This window comes from Amia ocellicauda, chromosome 15 (genome assembly GCF_036373705.1).
Source record: "Amia ocellicauda isolate fAmiCal2 chromosome 15, fAmiCal2.hap1, whole genome shotgun sequence".
Classification (NCBI taxonomy): domain Eukaryota; kingdom Metazoa; phylum Chordata; class Actinopteri; order Amiiformes; family Amiidae; genus Amia; species Amia ocellicauda.
Genome location: NC_089864.1, coordinates 24,330,294 through 24,344,563, shown reverse-complemented (window position 1 = coordinate 24,344,563; position 14,270 = coordinate 24,330,294). Strand labels below are relative to the sequence as shown.

General features: G+C 35.9%; 1 long non-coding RNA gene across 1 annotated transcript; it reads left to right on the top strand.

The window, feature by feature from the left end:
* The first annotated feature begins 6,908 nt into the window (after positions 1-6,908).
* Positions 6,909-13,888, top strand: LOC136771807 (uncharacterized). The gene is made up of 3 exons (XR_010822376.1): positions 6,909-7,125; positions 11,564-11,671; positions 12,903-13,888. It is a non-coding gene; the product is annotated as an uncharacterized LOC136771807 (long non-coding RNA).
* Positions 13,889-14,270: the final 382 nt, after the last annotated feature.

The window sequence follows — 14,270 nt, the reverse complement described above, 5'->3', positions numbered from 1 at the left end:
GTTATGACCAATAATTTCCTCCCTTAGTGGAATCTCATTCTCACTTCAGGATTACTTCGGCCTGAGCCACAACCTACACACTCATTTCCCACACTCCCGATCACAGACTCCCCCACATTACTTACACCTTGTACTACCTGAGTAGCTGGCTCCCCACCGGCACCCCATCCTCACAAATCAACCCAGCACCTGATGGTCCAATTTTCTCCCTGTCCCCAGTATCTGACACACACCTCCTCCTCCCCATCACTAACATGTTTCATCTCAGTACTTTTTAACTCCAATGGTATCATTGTAATATCAGACATTATCTGCTCATGTCGACTCAGATCTCTGATCAAAATGTAATTTTTAATGTAAGGCTGGCACAATGTAGAACTTTCTGAACTGGGACTGCGAGTGGCAACACAGACACCGGTATACCATGGATGACTAAGACCTCCTGAACCACTCTCCGCAACTAACACTTCGTTATCAAGAAATACAACAACAGATTTATTCATCTGAGATGCAGATTTAATAAACCCACACCCCACCACTTTCCCCAATTCAATTACACATCTTTCCACCAAAACAAACGCATCTACAATAATTTGAATACCGTGTCAGGGTACTAAAACTTGGTCTCCATCCCCCCGTACTCAGCCCCCAGGTTTAACCATGGTGATCGATGACTATAAGTCATCCCAATCAAAAAATAAACAGTTTTACCACCCAAACCAACACAAAAAGTAATGAAGATAAAAGAGAGACAATAAGAAAAAACAGTGAAAAACCCCAGTCACTCAGAACAATAGCTCCGCACACTCCTCCACACTACTGCCGCACTTTCCCAGCAGACACCATGAGAGACAGACAGCAACAGCTGATAGATAGACAAATAAATAGACAGAGAGATAGATCAATGTAAATATTAAACAACCGTATGAATTATGAAATCTAAAATTCTAGGCAAAGGGTGGATCTAAAGTTTCCTCACAGCATGTACATAAGAGAACACAATTATCACTGCAGCGTCACCCAACTTTGCCTTGGTTTATGAGACTTTTTTTGAGACTTTCCTGGTATGATAAAATGTTCCTATTTCAAATACAAAACACTCAGAAATCACCTGCAATATTTATATTTGTCCCACTGCCCTGTCCAGGTCACGTTGACTAGAGAATCAATTTTGTCACCATTCCTTGTATTGTACAATGCTTGCCAATCTTAATTGCAGAGTAACTATTCTCTGTTGTAAACATTTCCATGGTTCCCTGAAATGTCAACAACATCTGTACTTCAATTACACTGTATCAATGAAACACAGGTACACATAGTAAAATACTGCTTAATGACTGACAGTTTGTTAGATTGCTTGTTAGAGTAATATAACAGTCTTTATTTAATTTTGCTTAATCATTTAATGTCCATTAATCCCATTCTAGTATTGACACATATTGATTACTGGTGAAGCAACTAAAATTGCTACTTTTATATCTGTTGCATTGCATTATTATTATTATTATTATTAGTAGTAGTAGTAGTAGTAGTAGTAGTAGTAGTATATATTTTTTAAAGCACTAACATCAGTCTCCGTATCAAGCAATACAATTTAGAGCATGATTGTGACCTACTGTTTGGACTGACAAGGGAACTTTTTTGGCAGATCGTTTGTTTGCTTCGATTTCAATAATTCTTTATTTAATTTCGGCCATTAGCACATGCACTCAAAACAATGAATCGGTGTATGTGTTGATATCAGGGCCAATCTAGATTCTCTTTCGAAACCCAATGTGCATAATCAGCACGTTGCTGAGCTGGAAGGACTGGGCCCAGCTGGGCGGATCCCTGCATGGCTTCACCGGGATTCTGCTCAGTAGAGATTAGGCAGGGCAGTGAATCACATTAGCCAATGTCCTATCATTTATACTTGAGAGCACTGGGATTAGGGGAGCATTGCCATAAATTGACAGCCTGGCATTGCTGACACTGTGACCAGTGAGTTGTTGATCATATGATGTTCCCCTTAGATAATACATTTACACAGTTCTAGCCAGATGTGTAAAATGACTGTGGGCCTGGTAATATACTGCCTCTAAGTGATTTGCCTCTTACCCCGCATAACCTGCCTTTGACTTTGTTTTTGTCATACTGCAGTAGACCTCATAAATATTTTAAGGGGATGACATGCTAGTAATTAAGAGAGCTGTAAAACAATACAAATTACAAGCTATTTCTTTTCATGAGTATGGAGGCAGTACATTAAATAATCAGAAAACATATAGAAAATAATGAGTGAAAACTGTATAATCTTGAAATTCTAGTAGAAAGTAGATAATCAACTGTATGATTACAGACATTTATCAATTTTACATCAGCTTGATAAAATATATGTAGTTATTAACTGTAAGCATGCATCAACAGGCCAAGCTGCCAAGCTGACAAAGTTATTACAATAAACGCTAGCAAAGAACAAAAACTCATTTGAAACATTTTTTCAAGATGTGCCCTGATTTTCACCATAAGCACACACAAGGCCTTCACAAAACTGCAGGTGTTAACCACATAACATACCTTCACAGCCTTGAAACAAATTACTAACATTATAACTTTCATTACTAGTACTTATATGAATATACTACAAGCTGTCTGTTGATACTGTAATGCCCAATATGCTGCAGTTAATACATCTTGCATCACTGTACAACATCAAAATATAGTCTACCCTACATTTTTTATTAAACCATCTGTTCTATATGTTAGCATATAAAGATAGCAAATCAAATAAAACACCAATAATAATATAAAATAATTTGTATTTAATGTTTTTATTTACGTTGTGATTGTGTGTTTGAAGCTATGGATCCATTACTGGGATGATCTGCAAAGAGATCTTTTTGACGATGCAATAATAATGAACAGCTGTGATGGAGTCAACAAATCATATACAAAATATAAACTCATATTTAAGTATTTGGAAATCCAAAGAAAACCATTCACTCTCACAGAAGTGAGACAAGTGGCACCACCATGCTCTTGACACACATTTGACAAAATAAAATATGTCACTGGCAACTGGCCAATCCCAAGTGATGTGCCTACATCTACTGAAAGCAAAAAAAAGCAGCAAGGCAAGATATACGTATGACTTGCATGTAACTTAAGGGAAATACAACATAATACAATCAAGCCAACATTTTAATTAGATAACATAAGTTATATTTCATAAATACATTTAAAAAAATCAATCCAGCAACAGAGCCGCACTGAATGAACCTTAACACTCTTCGAAGAGTTATTCTAATAAGAAATCCTTATAGACTTTGAGACAATTACAGAGTATATAATTACAGAGGTCCTCAGCCTATTGATCGTCAAGGTGAAGTGTATAAGAGGGTGTCAGTGAAGAAAGACTCCATGGAAAATATCAAACATTAAGCCAAAATGTTTAGAAGAGAGAGTCCATTTCTGTAACGTGGTGAGTGTTCAGTATGTAGTGAAAGCAGCCAAAGTATGATTTGAGAACTTTGAAGCATTTGCAAAAGACTTGGGACACCAGAGGGCAAAGGTCATCCACAGTCATCCTTAGCAGCATGTGATAAATGATGACAGTGATGTGAATCTGTGTTGCATCAGGACCTCATAGATGGATTTTCTCTTAATGCAAACAATCCAAAATCTGCAACATGCAATTTGTACTCTACAGCAGGAGACAGATTGCTGGCGTCACTTTACAGTGAGGAAGCTGGAGGAGACAGCAAGAGACCGTCTGGACATTGGGCAACGTGGACATGTTCTTTCTTCACTAAGATGATTAGGTGTAGTCTGCAAAGCAACCATCTATGTAGGGGAACACCTTTGCCCTTAAAGTTAACTGAAATATATAATAGTAAAATCACAGTAAAGTAGAAGAAAACTAAGTATGCCATGGTAAAGTATGGAGAGGTATAGTAAACCATTATACAAAGCATGGTAAAATATGGCAAAACAATTCAGATGTGAAAAATGCCAAATTACCCTGCACCTTCTCTCACAAACTTCCACATAGGTGGCCTCCTATCCACTTATAAGCGTTGCATCGCAAGGTTTGGGAAAGGATCAAAGACTTCCTTCTAAATGTCATTTGAGCCTTTGCGAGACTTATTACTATGCAATGGATTTGTTTGCCACTGGTACCATTCATTACATATTCATTTTTGCCAGCACAGGCAAAATCAGAAGCCTTGATTTTCACTGGGTGAAGTCAAAGGCAAGTGCATACGCTGAACCACATTCTTATGAAGTCAATTTTATATTAGTATATAGCTGTTTTTCTTGTAAACAAAATCGTAATATTAAATTTGTAATATGTATCCAATCAGTAATTAAATATATCAAGATTATTGGAATATGCCTTTGGTTGCATCTAACCTTGGAGAATGCTGTAAATGCTATAAACAGATGCTAGATGCTATAATATTAACACATGTGCTCTAGTGTTAGGAATTCAGATTTTCAGGTGTATTTCAAGATACGTTTCTCAATTTTTCTCAATGTAAAAAAGCCACAATAATATATGCCATCTTAAATAATCAAACTATTACAAACCTAGTCTAAATGGACTAACCTGTACTGAAGAAAGTGGTCTGGTATCTCATCCACACAAATCACCTGTCACTTTTGGCCCTCAGCCTGTCCTGTTAAAAGCAGATAAAATATGATAAAAAAAATATTACTTTTCTAAGCATTTTCTACTTCTCCATTAAATTGACCATGAGAGTATAACAGTGTATTTTAATCTCAGTGATGGAAATCAATCAATATACTCTTTCGGACAGTTTTCTTTTTCAAAACGGACAATATAAAAATAATGGTTGTAGAAAAATTTCAAGAACCTCATTCAGGTTACATAAAAAAAAAACATTGATGTACATTGTATCATAGACACTTTCTGCACCTTTACAAACATAGTGGAGTAGGTAACATTAATCCTTTACTTTGTGACAAATGCCTTATCTTACCCCTTTAGAAAATCATACTGGACATGTACCAAAAAAAAAAATCTAATACAAGAGGCTTTCAAAACAATTAAATTGCAGCACAAAGTACATTTAATATAATAAAAATTATAAGAATCACTATTTAATGATATCACAGAATGATTATTAAATTGTGATTTTTATATTTTTTATACTATATTCTTATATTATATATTCTTATTTTTTATTATTATACTATATACTTGGTGATGAATTAAACAACAACAATAATAATAATGAATATATACTACTACTAATTATTATAATAATACTTATTATTATTATAACGTCACACTTCATTAACTTTAATACATTTAAAAAATCATCCTTTCATTCAGTAGATCTGTGAAATCTGAACTTTGAGAATAATTCAAAACAGCATAATTCACCTATTTATTAATCATGTGACAATTTAATACTACAGTAAGATAAAAGGGGGGTGTATGACACATCTGGTATCATCTGGGGCTTTACTGTTCAGTAAGTGTAGGTATGTATATATAGATATATAGTAATGTACCTGTCTGGTATGATGCATTTACATCTTGGTTATTACAGCTCGTTTTTTTGAATGGCTTTTTTGTTTTAATGTATTTTTAAATTAGAGGAAAAAATGTAAAAGAACAAAATGCTTCGTGAAATATGATTAATTATTAACAACAAAAACAATGCTGGTAGTACCCCTTCTAAAGATAATATAGCCAAATAAATAAATTACTGCTAATATTAACATTGTGATTTATGAGAAAAAAATAGAACTAATATGATATCCACACTCCCATAATTGTAGAACAAATTAATCAGTTTATACAAAAATAAACTGGATTTAGTCGTTTTAAACTGGCCTGCCACGATGCAACCATTTAAATTGGTTAACACAGCATATCAAAATTAAAAGTGTGAATCCAAATGTATATTCTGTGTTGTTGTAGGTTCAGCATTTGCTGAAAAAAGTAAAGAGTAAAGCATGTCCTTCAACATGTTCAGATAGATTGTTTTAATTTCCGAATACATACAGTCTTTTAGTACAAAAACAAAAGAATTACATAATTCAGGCAGATAAACTAGGTCATATTTTATCAGCATATGTACATGAGCAATTACTGCTGAATACATGACAGCTGCCATGTTCTTATAAGCAGACACATTAAAATAACACATTTTAAATTGTTTGCATCGTAAAGATACTACTAGTACCAAGTTATTATTACTATTATTATTATTATTATTATTATTATTATCATTCATAATAAAAGGTGTCAGGCAGTTACCCATATTAATATAATATGATACAGACTGAGAGGTCAACAAAATATAGTTTTGAGACGCAAGGAATACATTAAACTGACAATCCGCCCTACATTAAAGATATTAAATATGATCCAAATAATGTGTTTGCAAAAGCGAGGTTCACGTAACGTGTATATTTTTCAAAACATGTGCATTTCACGGATTGTCAAAGAAGATGTTAAAGAAGACAATCCTTGAAACATCTAACAGTTAGTGCATTAACGTATTTATTTCACTATTAACTCATTATTATTATTACTATTATTATTATTTACATTTTCGGTGTGTGACAAAAAAAGGTATCAAAAATATCAAAATAAATCAAAACTTACTTTTTGAAGTCATCCCTATGTTGTCTCGCTCGTCCGTAGGTCCCGTATGTTTCATTTGTAAACAAGCGCACAATAACATGCTCGTGCATAATAATAATAATAATAATAATAATAATAATAATAATAATAATAATATAAAAGCACTGCCATCCTATACGGGATCCATTTCCAAGTTCAAGCTCAGGGACCTTGCACCTCCCCGGTCTGTGCCCCGGCGTTAACTAGAGCAGCCCGGCCACAATGAGGGGGAGAGGGCGGCTATTTGAACCGGCCCCCCGCTCCCAGCGCCCCCTGACAGTGACTCCAATCTACCCCAGGCGTCCAGGGAAGCCGACATCCACCGACAACGAAAGCCTTTCTGTCTGGGGAGTCAGGTTTTTATTTTTTTAAGTCTTTTCTTCTCTCTCTCTCTTTCTTCTAAGAATAGCAGCGAGTGTAACGGCTCTGCGCGCTGGACCCGGGGATCCGCTGTTTCTGGGGAAGATTATCCGAGTTCATCTGAGGTGAGCGGCGAGTCCCAGGCCGAGTCAGCAGCGAGCATCTAGTCTGGGATACTAGTCTGCTGCGGATAACCATCGCTAGTATACCGATTATACTCATTTAGGGGTAAAAGTCCAGCTAACTTAACATTGTAACTTTTTTTTTTCCCACCCATAAGCTTGCCCGACACGTATTTGCTTTGTTTGCTATAAAACGCACAGGAAACACCGAGGGCAGACAGCAGCGGCTGCGCGATGGGGCAGCTCAGAAAAGTTGCAGCTTAAAAAGCGTAGTAAAGTAACACACACGTTGATGGGTTGTAATTCACTTCTGACACAGTTCTCTCCACAGATCCAAGCGATTATATGTGAACAACTGAGCCTGGAGGCGCAAACTATTATAATACTGCAAAACCACCAATATTAACTAGCGACGTGGGGATTCCGTTTGAAGGGGGCTGCTGGAGTAGCCGCCATCCCCTTAACGTCAGATGCAACCTTATTATATGTTTCTGTAGTCATACCTTATGTCTGGCACGTCTTCTATGTCCTTTATGGCAGAAAGCAGTGCTAAATGTACTGTCTGCCGCAGGATTTCAATAAAGGCAACGCCACACCTTCCCATAGATGCCCAGTGCCTCTTCCACCTGCTGTTTACCTGCCGATCTTGTATCTACAGTCTGCACTGTGCAGCACATGTTGCTGTTGCTGGTCTCCCATGTTTTTTGGCTGATCAGCTAAATGGTGATTTCAAGTCTAAACTTGTCCGTAGAGGCTTTGTTTTACCAACACGATTTTAACAGTATTATGATGCATCAGTTCAATTCATGTCTGGCGATGGGGAATAACTGTTTCGTCGTTATTTGTTTGCTTTATTATGATGTCGGGAGAACTCGTACAGTTTTTGAAAACAAAAATGTTTCTGAAGCTATTTAAAAAAATATATATTTCATTATACAATGATGTGATTCCCCCCCCCACCCCAGCAGTTCGTTTCATTATTCCAGTAATTACCAAGCTGCAGTAATGTGTTTGTATAACAGAAACACTTAAAACATGTATTGACACAATATCGAAGTCTTGAAATGGTACTGCCAAACTTTCAGTCTTTCGACTAATTGATGTTAACGTGTAGATTCGTTTATTTTTCATCCCTACATCGTGCAGACCTATTGAAGCCCAAAACAACAAAACACAGAAATGTCGGGTCTCACCTTGCACTGGCAATACTCACTTCACAAACACATAGAGTTGAATGGCAATTTCCAAAATTAAGTCACACATGTTAAAACTAAAGTCACTGAAAAAGAAATTGATTTCAAGTTTGTGGTGCATTCCTTCTGAATCAGTGGAACAATGCTAAATCTATGTGAACCTGAAACGAATACTCCTAAATAGTGTATAGGCTAACTACATGTATAAACCTTGCAGATTTTATAGTATTAGTCATGCTACTAGTTCGGTTATTAATTTATATATCCTGTATCTTGTACTCTATTTGCTAAATGTTATGCATTATGTTATATTATATTGTATATGTTTCATTGCATTGTTTGTTTAAATATGTTTTATTACTATTATAATAATTATTTTGCTGATGATTATAATGCGTCATTAAGTTTATATTATAATTGCCCAAAAAAATTAATATACTTCATACACTGCCCCCCCCAAAAAAAATATACTGCTCACAAAAATTAAGGGATTAAGATTGATTTCTGAATTTTTTTTTTTTGGGCAGTATAGTTTACTGTAAAGTCCTTATTTGTTATGAATAATCCTGATTAATAATAATAATAATAATAATAATAATAATAATAATAATAATAATAATAATAATACATTCATTAACTTATGTATTTATTTTTATTGCAGTTACACATGGACTGTTTACAAGTTTAAAACAACAGACTGGTGGTCTTTTAATAGAGAACACTGCAGATCCAAAAGTATGATTTTTTGTGTCCTAGTCATCTCAAGTAACAGTTACCCCAGTCCATTTAAATCTAGTCTGGTTCATTTAAGATTAAAACAAAATTAAAGTTATTAAATCAAGTATGAACCTTATCTTTCTGGTATTATATTGTAGGGAATACAATTAAATACTTACATTTGTAGTGACAGAACTAAGATATTGAACACGTTTTTAAAGAATTGTGACATTTATACTGTAACAGAAATACTGAATGGTATAAACATGTCACTTATTGTAGAGCTTGAAACAGAGTATGTGAATGTGCATAGGGGATATAGTTATCTGTATATGAATGAACAGCATACAGCAACAGTTTAAGTTGTTTATATCACATGGTAGTCAGATAACTGCTTTTCAGCCTTCCAGTTTACAACTTTCTGTGTCTTTTTTCATTTTCTTTTTATGAGACAAAGCTTTGAAACTCTGTGTGAAGCATGAGACGTGTTTGTGCTGAGGGGAAATTACACAATGCTGTCGTTACCATATTTATTTCATCTTCAGTTTACAGAGAAACATTCTTTTCTATATATAGAGTGAATGGGCCCCCTGGACACATTTGAGAGTAAGTGAAAGTAAGCTGTCTGTTTTTAAGAGGCCTTCAAAGCATTAGGAAGAAGCACTGCATATACATACATAGATACATACTTCTTTCTGTAATTTTATTGAAAGATTACCATAACATATGTTCAGATATTCTATCGCTAATATTACCTCTATTCAAGACAAGTCATATCACAACTAAATATGAAGCTGTTCAATGTAGTTACAGAGTATGCTTTGGAGATTTTGTAAGATAGTGAGACTCTAGGACAGAAAGAGATACCACTCTTTTATTTATTAATTTACTTGTTTGTTTTATTTCACAGAGCATGTTTTTAAGGCATTTTATTAATACATCTACAATATGTCACACTATATCTAGTATACAGGTAATGTAGAAAAAGCACAATATTAAAGCAGAGATACAGAACAACATTTAAAAAGTTTAAATTACTTAATAATTTATACAAAACCTGTCAAATTGAACTGAAGCTGAACATTTCAAAGCAAAGATGTATACATACAAATAATAATAATAATACTAATATGAAAAAGATGAGAACAAATCCTGTGAAGAAGTGAAGAAATCACCATTGATCACAAAGAGCTTATTTGAAAATATAATAATATTTAAGTACATATTATTTTAACAGGAAGCAAAAAGAGGCCTTGTGTGTTCTGATACGTGAAAAAGGAGAGGAGGGCACTGTGTGACAGGAAATGGCAGAGATTGTGAGGTGGCAAAACAACCAATGGGCATTCCTCTGTGTCTATCTTCTTTAGACAGAGGAGTTGTGAACATACACCTAGATACACCTAGACTGCTTCCAGAGTCTACATCCACAAAATGTCCATTAGAAATCAATGGAAAAATATACTCCCTTTCAATAACCAACAATTACCTGGAGGTCCTGAGGGCTGAGGAGCGATGCACATGTGTTTGGGCACTGCTGGTGTTCAGTGGGTTTGAATTTACTGGGTCAACTGGGTGCCTGTGAGCTTGCAGCATTATCGGTGAGAGCTCTGTCTTTGTCTTTGTTTTGACACCTTCTCCTGTGTGAAAAGAAGCAGAAACTACCCTGAAATGATGATGATTTACTATATTTCATTAGCTTGTGTCCATAATTCTCAGTTGTGCTTACACAAAACCACAAAACTTATCATACTTAGACAATGTTAAATTCTTCACACTTTGTCTTAGGCTGTCCTAAGTGATGTATTTTGTGATAAGTGAGTTTTCAGCATCGCTGCTGTGAATTGTTACCCATTCTTTGATTCCGGCAACATTGATTACATTCAAATCAGTGGGTTTCCTGCAAGTTTCAGCCACAATAGATCCACCCACGATATTTCAACTGGATTCCCTCGGGTGATAGAGATAGCCACTTGAGCACTTTGATCTTTTTCTCTTTAAACGTGTTGTTGGTGACTTGCCTGTTTTCCTCAGATCCCTGTTGTGCTCAAATTGAATGCCACAGCTAATAAGCCAAACTCCACTCGGTATCATTTCAGTCAGCGGCAGTATACCTTGATCCCTATGCAGGGTTCTCTTTCCAAACCCTGAAGAGACCAGACAGGCCTAGTCCATGATGAAGCTATGAGTACGATGGGCAGCAGGTAAATATGGCATGTGGGGTTGTGGTGCTTCTTTGTACAAAATTCACTTTATGATTCATCAGACCAAATGATGGTCAGAGAAATTATGAGGCTTAATTTTGTGTGTTTCCATGAGAAGAATTATCCAACTTAGCTCATAAACATAGGTGATGAGTCGGGTATCAATAGGCGTTTCTTTTATAAACTGCTGCCATATCAATCTATAGGGCCTTCTGCATTAGCCTAGACCAGCTTTCTTTAAATCTGTCCCAGGAATGGGCCACTCTGCTTCTGGTTTTCAGTCCATTGGAGCTCTCAAATATTTCATGGAAGTAAATATTTACTTTACAGGACCACAGTTACCCCATTCCTAGGTCTAATCCAAGTGATGATTTACAGAAACCCATTCAACCTGTTGGAGCGTCGCCCTAGAAGATTGGATTTGAAACACACTAGCAGGTATTTACAGACCTCCTGAACAATTGATTTTCCTACTGTGGTAGGGCTCCTGTGTCTGGAGAGTGTCCTTGTTAGCTTATGCTTCCCAATTACTAATCTAGTTGCTTTTATACAATAACAAATATTTATTTGATCCATATAATGCACTCCTTGTGTAATTATTTAGATGCATTATATAGCTGTTGTTTTTTAGTTTGATTTCTTTTTAGCTTATTTTATCTTCCTTTCCAACATGGTTAAAACACTAAAAAAGTCATTTTAAATGTCAGCTCAAGTGTCCTTTTCAGCAGATGTTGGCGAGAACATGAATTTACAAAGTGCTGATATAAGCAGTACAGAGAAACTACTTCAAGATCCCCAAAGGACTTTACCATGTGCCTTAACCAAACCACAATGTCCACTTTTGCTGAAATTCAGAGAGGGATTTGTCAAAATGACTTATTGTGACATCAATATGTTTAAATATAATGCTGAAAATCTCTAATACTGTGGTTATCTAAAAATGGGCAAACCATCTAAATTATAGCTCATACTAGGATATCATTCTTTGGTCTTTTCTGCAAAGGCATGCATATAACAAAATCCAATAAAGATCCAACCTTTGGGAACTATCCCCACGCCATATACTAGCCTTTAGTTAGGTTAAACATTAAAATACATTTGTTAACATCACATTGCTTATGTGGGTATCAAGTGGCAAATTACTAAATTGAGCTTACAGACCTGTTTGTATAAAAGTAAAGCTTCAGAGGAAAATTATGACAACAGTCAATCTTGCGCTTCATACAGAAGTCTTAGTAGACTCCAGCTTCTGTATCCTTATATCCAGAATTGTGAAATCCTAAAGACACATGTTCTATTATTTCCAGAAGAACAGCATAAACTGACATATTTCAGAAAAGAAACAAGTAGATTTGCAAGCATGTGCAAGCCACCCAATAACTAATTGGTCAAGGAAACTTTTTTTGCCTGTACAGAATTTCTCATGCCCATATTTCACAAGTGAAGGAGGAGACACTTTCAGTCATGTCTCTCTCAGACAAGAGACAGCTCGCTCCCTGAGACGTTTATTTAGTCCTGTTCCTTTGACGACAGACTGCAGGGAGATTCCATTTCACACCAGATCATGCTAATTTATAATTAGACAGTGCTGCCTTCATGTTTTCATTTATTTATTTGTTGCATTATTCTGTGCATAGCGTCTGAAACAAAGCTGCCTTTCTCCAAGCAGGGTTCTCAGTTTTCAGGTTGGGCTGTTTTTTGACAAGAGCTAGTGTGGGATCCAAGAAGTCGCAGCAGAAGGAAGGCAGGAAACGGTGACAGAAGCCCCAGGATCGAGGCCTGCAACACAGCAGCTGGCATTCAGAGCAATGGTAGGCTTTTGCCTGACACTCAGAAACACGTCCAACAGCAAGGAGGCAACGGAAAACGGACAAACATGATGACTCATGAACCCCCTCCCCAACACACCAATCAGTATAGGTCATTCAACTGCCTTTGTTGTATAATTTGAGCTTTTTTTATTATTGTTTTGTTACTGAAATTATACTTGTCCTAGATGTAAGGGAGGGAAACTACTGTTGGCAGTATAGTAGGTGAACATTTTCTGTCCTTCACCTTTTCCTAAATATATCTCTGTTAGTGCTCTCTGTCTAGTATTCCCTGTTAGTCTAAATTCTACTCTATACCAGCAACACTCATGAAGTGTCTGAGTTTTTATGCGTCTAGGGTATCATTTGTTAAATTCTCCGCCAGACAGAGGAACCCATTCTGAGCTGAGGCCTACTAAACCAACATGAGGAGAGGGTGGATTTGTGTGGCTCCTTCATCCCGTTGCATCACCGCCACTGCCATGTATGCAAATGTTGCACTGTGGTCTCTGAATACCTAATTACCCTGAAGTAAACTAATGCAGAGAGAAGGGGTTGGGGTCAAAGTCAAGCAAGCGAGACACAGAGTTAACAGAAATAACAGGAAATGATGAAAACTATTATGGTCCCATTCACAAGAGCGAAGCACTACAAAATGTTTGTGCACTTCGTAATGGAAGTTGCCCAGTTGGGTCTGACAGTGAGTTACACGAACAAGAATTACGATTACATGCTTGTGGTTTTGTTCTTAAAATCATTGCATTTGACTTGGCCACGTATTAGCTCTTATTTCCGATTACTATTTGATAAAGGAAGTATTAAAGGGTAACACCCGCAATTCCTAAAATTATGGTTTGATGCGTCTTTCTGTGTTGCTATAGTATAGACGTAAGATGTATATCAATCTTCTAGTTGATTTTATCATATAAGCAACTTTTAAAACTTTAACTTTGAAATCTTACCACATAAGAGTGCTAGTTCTCCTTTAAGTTTAAAAGCTTGCTTTTAGATACTTTTCTGATTTGGGCTTCTTCAGAACAATAGTAACAAACTCATGAGAACCCTTAGAGATATTGCATTTACATAATGTCAAATGTTATATATTACAAAACAAACAACATTAAAATAAGTAATTACTTGATTATTAAATGAAATCTAAACTGCTTCACAAACTTCACAATCCCAACTCACATTCCACTACACTGTCTACCTTGAAAATCTTCAAGGTA